Consider the following 6000-nt stretch of genomic DNA (forward strand, 5'->3'; position numbering starts at 1 on the left):
CGTGTGATCAAAACAGTCTTGTAGCATAGAATCTGATTGGTCTGACCAGCACTGGATCGTTCTGGTCATCCAAGACAAAAAAAACATAAGAATTGTAGACAAAAACAATAAACTGCAATACTGGGTCAGAGCTTGCGACGCAGAAGCCATCTTGAGCATACATTTACATTCTATCTTTAAGTAACTTTATCTGTTTGCTATCGTACATTGATAATGATAAAATTGTGTTTGGACAAGTGGATAACTGCAGTGGGTACGGTAAAGCGGGCCGCCACAGTCTAGGTAATTAATGGGAAACACTGGTGGACGAAAACACTTTGTTGATGAGCGAGGTCAACAGAGAATGGCCAGACTGGTTCGAGCTGACAGAAAGGCTACGGAAACTCAGATAAACCCTCTGTACAATTGTTGTGAGCAGAATAGCATCTCAGAATACACATGTCAAACCTTGAGGTGGATGGGCTACAATGGCAGAGGATCACATTGGGTTCCACTTCTGTCAGCCAAGAACAGAAAGCTGAGGCTGCAGTGGGATTACCATTTGTGCACCTCAACAGAAATCCAGATTTGTCAGACCTGGCAATGTTTTTCCAATTGTCTACTGTCCAGTTTTGGTGAGCATGTGCCCACTGCAGCCTAAGTTTCTTGTTCTTAGCTGACAGTAGTGCAGTGTTTCCCATTAATTGACTAGACTCTGGCGGCCCGCCACAGTCTCATAACATTTTTACACTCTCATCTAAAATATTTTTGCACTTCTCAGTCTCATAATAACATAAAATAAAAGGTTGTGTTTTGCGCTCTCTCTCTCTCTTGCACTACAGTCAGTTCAGTCAGCTCCTCACCTGCTGCTGTAAACTCACGCACTCACAAGTACACACTCGCAGATGTATGCACTGGAGTATTCCTGGATCCGTCTAACGTTGAGGCAAGTAACGTTAACTAACATTAAATGTATCCACTGCATTTATACACTACTCCACACAATTTATCATCATTAATATTTATCATCAGTGTACAAGAGAAAACAGATAATATTACTGCCGAAGCTAGAATCATGATTAGGGTGACCATACGTCCTCTTTTTCGAACCTTAAAAAAGCGTCCGGCCAGGATTTCTAAATTTGCGAATATGTCTGAGATTCGGCTTTAGTTGCATTATGTGCATCTGGTCTAATACTTCATTGTGTGTGCGCGTATATTTGTATTGCTTTAACCCCTCTTTGTAAGTCCCGCCTTCTCGCACACCAGTTTGTCAATTATAAGAGGCTTGCAGCAACTATTGGCCAAATTCCTGCCTGTCAATCTCTCCGCAAACGCGCGAAGCGCTGTTGTGTTCGGCACCAAACAGCTTGACAGTAGCAGCAAATGACAGCTGAGTGGAAACAATGCCCAAACGAAAGTGCAAATTTACAGAAGATTATCACAAAAATTACCATGCTTTCGTCCAGGTCGAGATCCATGGGAAGCAGAATGTATAACATGTAAAACTGGCACTTATGTGTCAGTTGCTAATAAAAGTGCAAGTGATTTAGAAGCACATTTTAGCTCTGCGAAGCATAAAGGGTCAGCAAAAGGTGAAAGTTCATCAGGTAAATAAACGGACAACAATTTTACCTGGTCGCAAATAGTAATCACATTGCTTCATTTTCCATGGCCATTCAAAATAATAGTAATAGTAAATGAAGGTACACTCATGGCATCAATTATTTTATTTTAGTACATGGACATTCAAAAGAATGTTGGACTTTATTTATTTATGTTATGCTAATAGAGTGTCTTTTTCACTGTATTAAAGTTTGTATTCATAGTAAAACTGTTTTGAACCCTATTATTCCACCCAATCCCCCACAATTCGATTTATTTCAAAGTTGCCTACTGCAGCTTTAAGAGCACAAAACTGTTTACAAGAGTACAACACTAGCCTCTTAATTTTGCTCTCAAAGTGCACCAGACGAAAGTATTTAACTTTAAAATGTACAAAATTTTCTTACGGGGGAGCATGCCACTAGACCCCCCCTAGAGGGTCGGAGGTCCACCCCCCATAGTCTCACAAAATCCTGTGGGAAACACTGTAGTGGTACCCGGAGTGGTCTTCTGCTGCTGTACGTGTTGTATTTCCAGAAATGCTTTTCTGCATAGCACTGTTGTATCGTGTGTTTATTTGGGTTACTGTCACCTACCTGTCAGCTTGGACCAGTCTGGCCATTCTCTGTCATTAACAAGCCATTTTCACCCACAGAACTGCCGCACGCTGGATGTTTTTTGTTTTTCGCACCATTCTCTTTACACTCTAGAGACTGTTGTGCGTGAATATCCCAAGAAATCAGCAGTTACAGAAATACTCAAACCAGCCCGTCTGGCACCAACAATCATGCCACAGTCTAAATCACTGATATCAAATTTTTTCCCCATTCTGATGGTTGATGTGAACATTACCTGAAGCTCCTGATCTGTATCTGCATGATTTAATGCATTGCAATGCTGCCACATGACTGGCTGATTAGATAATCGCATGAGTAAGTAGGTACAGAGGTGTACCTAATAAAGTGACCGGTGAGTGTATATGCACTTGGACTTGGCACTGAAAGTGACCTACCTACTCAACTACTGCTCTGAAGGAAACAAGGAAACCAGTAGATGAGCAACTCAAGCCTTTAACTCATCTGGAAACATTAAAACTGATCACAAATATTTGTGTAATGTTACCAGCAATGAACTCCATAGCATACAAACAGCAATGCAGCCATGCAATTACAAGGTAGAGGGAAATTTGAATGCCTCATTACAGTTGATGTTATCACAATAGCTTGTGTAATGTGAGAACTGGATGTAATTGGAAGAATAAACAACCCAGGAGAAAATGAAATGAAGGTTATTGAAACTTGTGTTGCAAATGATTTCAGATGGTAATGAAATGAACAGAGAATGGCTGTGAAGATTTCTGTTTGGAAGGCTCAATGCATGAGCTGTAACAAATGTTTCATGGCCAATCAAACACAACATGTAATACAGAAGATTTTATTATTAAAATCTTGTTTTACATAGTAAATCACCTCAGATAGGATCAGCGTTTAGAAGCATTCAAGGAGAACATAAGCAGACAGAACAGTGTTAAGGATTTAAACAAACACTAAAACAGCAAACACTAGGAGTAAAGGTCTGTTTGAGGTAGTTCTCAACAGCATGCAAACTTGTTTTAGGTGAAACTCGAAAAGCCCGTTTTTTCTAGAGTTTAAAAGGTCTGAAGGCAAATCTGTGTTGCAAAGAAATACTGGACAGGATGCGCTTGACATTTTATCAGTGGTGCGTGTCTTTCTACATTCTTGGACAATATGTACATATCAGAGACTTGATGCTCTTAGGGGCGTTCACACCGAACACGTTTTATCGGCCATCTGCGCTGTTTTTCCAAATGTTTTTCAACGTAATCACCCGCTACATGGCCGTCTTTGAGCGTTGTGCCGCGTCTCGCGCAGGAGAGTTGCGTTTCTGAGACGCCGTGTCAAGTTAATAAAGAACGTCAACTTTAAAAAAAAGCCACTCGAGACATCTGCGTTTTTCTACACGTTGCGTCTACCATTTTGGTGGGCAAGAACACTTTCGGTGTGAACGGCTCTTTATCAACGTTGCATGTCTTTCCACATTTTTTCCGAATTATCGCGACCCCTGCGCGTGATTGATCTTGTTTTAAAATGTATTTAAATATGTAAACAATCAACAAGCACAAACTGAAACAATACGTCAGAAAGTTACACATCAAAGGACTCGATGTTCTTCTGTTATCTTCAGAGATTCGCAAGTGTTACAATACTTTAAAAGCGACAACTACCAGTGGTCGCGAGAAGCATAAACACGTATAAAAATTGCGATAAAACTCGGGACCGTGCTCAAGCAAGTAAAACGACCAAATATTGTTTTAAACGCTTACAAACATCAATACAAACGCATACAGAAATCTAAAGCTCGTTGTTGAAACAGACAGAAAGTTTAAACAGTTTACTGACCTTTCGGAAACGACCTCGCGATGCCAGATCAAGATTTCTGTTCGTAAACTGGCAGACTGCCGATCAAAACCCTCAGAGACCGATCGCGATAAAAGCTTTACATTATTCTTCTCCCAAAATGACAAATGAAGTAAGCAGAAAGAAAAAAACAATAATATTCCTCGCAATAAAGCCGGGGAGGCGAAGCACTTTGTTTGGGGAAATCCGAAGAACTGTGCAAGTATGGGCTATGTATTGGGAATCCAGCGTCGAAAACAATTCCTGGCTTTTCCACGCCCTGTAGGCTGAGCTTCAGATGAACCGCCAGGTGTGAATGTTCGCGGGTACCTGTGTGAGATTTCCAAACATCAGTGGAGCCAACGACCCCCGCCCCCAACTGATGTATGTGGATACGGGACTTGTGCGGACCTGACCGACTGACCAGAGGGAGCTCTGCCCCCTCCCTCTCTGTCTCTCTCTCTCTCTCTCTCTCTCTCTCTCTCTCTCTCTCTCTCTCTCTCTCTCTCTCTCTATTAAATTTCAATTTAAAGTACTTTATTAGTATGATTGTGTTTACATACAACATTGCCAAAGCATTAACACACAAAACAGATAATGACAAGACAAATAATTATAATAAAACAGTAACAATAACAATAAAAATCATGATCATCATGATGGCATGATGGCTGCCTCGGTGTGGAGCTCCTCAGTTCTTTTGTTGTTTTTGTTTGTTTGTCCTGTGTTTAGTAATCTTTTTCCAGTCAGTTTTAAGAGAGACGAACTGCTGAACATTCGACAGCATGTACCAAACAATCTTTTCTCGGTTTTCGAATATTCAGATGTTTTGCTAGACATTTTAATCAGAGGTGCAGCTCTGCTGTTCAAGAGGCGCAGGCCAGGGAGACGAGCCGGGGCGCTGGTCAAACTCCGTCGGCACAGATTTCGAACAGCACTGCCGAGCGTTCATCTTGCGAATCTCCGCTCTCTTCCTAACAAAACGGACGAAAATCTCCTCACCCGCAAAAACAAGGACTTTTCAACCTCTGTTGCCTTGTGCTTCACAGAAACCTTGCTGAGTGAAGCCATTCCAGACAGCGCGTTACATCTGCCGGGTTTCCAGCTGTTCAGAGCAGATCGCATCGCGGAGTTAACGGGGAACACAAGCGGCAGTGGAACGTGGTGGTGTAGTGGACTAAATCACTGAACTGGTAAGCAAAAGGTTGTTGATTCAATCCCCACAGCCACCACCATTGTGTCCTTGAGCAAGGCACTTAACTCCAGGTTGCTCCAGGTGGATTGTCCCTGTAATAAGGGCACTGTAAGTCACTTTGGATAAAAGCATCTGTCAAATGCATAAATGTAAACAATGTTAAAGAGTAATTTGGAAGTGCTTGAATGCTGCACTGCACCAGCTGACTGATCAAATCACAGACATGGACAACAATACCTGGACTCAGTTGTTATTATTATTCTTGGGGATTTTAACAAAGAAAATCTCGCACATCATCATTGCTACACAACAATAAAGGATGCATATCGCTCTGTTCCTAGAGCAGCTTTGGGACTATCTGATCACTGTCTGGTTCATCTTCTTCCAACCTACAGACAGAAATGAAAATCAACAAAGCCAGTAGTAAGGACTGTATAGAGATGGACCAATGAAGCAGAGTGGGAACTACAAGCCTGCTTCGATTGCACGGATTGGAGTGTTTTTGAGGCTGCAGCCACAGACCTGGATGAGCTCACAGATACTGTTCCATGATATATCAGTTTCTGTGAGGATATGTGCATTCCTACTAGGACTTATTTAAAGTTCAACAATGACAAACTGTGGTTTACAGCAGAGCTCAGGCAGCTTCATTTGTTTCAGCTACGAAATCAGACATCAGAAGACTACAAAGGACAGTTCGGACTGCTGAGAGGATTATTTGTTGCTCCCTGCCCTCCCTTCAAGAACTATACACTTCCAGAGTGAGGAAAAAGGCTGGAAAAATCACTCTTGACCCCACTCACC

General features: G+C 41.8%; 1 protein-coding gene across 7 annotated transcripts in view; it reads right to left on the minus strand.

The window, feature by feature from the left end:
• Window positions 1–4426, minus strand: part of LOC127436902 (plexin-B2-like) — a 163413-nt gene extending 158987 nt beyond the window's left edge. For 6 of the 7 annotated variants that reach the window (XM_051691403.1, XM_051691401.1, XM_051691399.1 and 3 more), the window contains exon 1: window positions 4005–4422. The gene's annotated coding sequence lies outside the window, so the exon portion shown is untranslated. Of the gene's footprint in view, window positions 1–4004 lie in introns of all 7 variants that reach the window. The other variant, XM_051691404.1, reaches the window with a different exon arrangement.
• Window positions 4427–6000: the final 1574 nt, after the last annotated feature.

This window comes from Myxocyprinus asiaticus, chromosome 47, assembly GCF_019703515.2.
Source record: "Myxocyprinus asiaticus isolate MX2 ecotype Aquarium Trade chromosome 47, UBuf_Myxa_2, whole genome shotgun sequence".
Lineage (NCBI taxonomy): Eukaryota > Metazoa > Chordata > Actinopteri > Cypriniformes > Catostomidae > Myxocyprinus > Myxocyprinus asiaticus.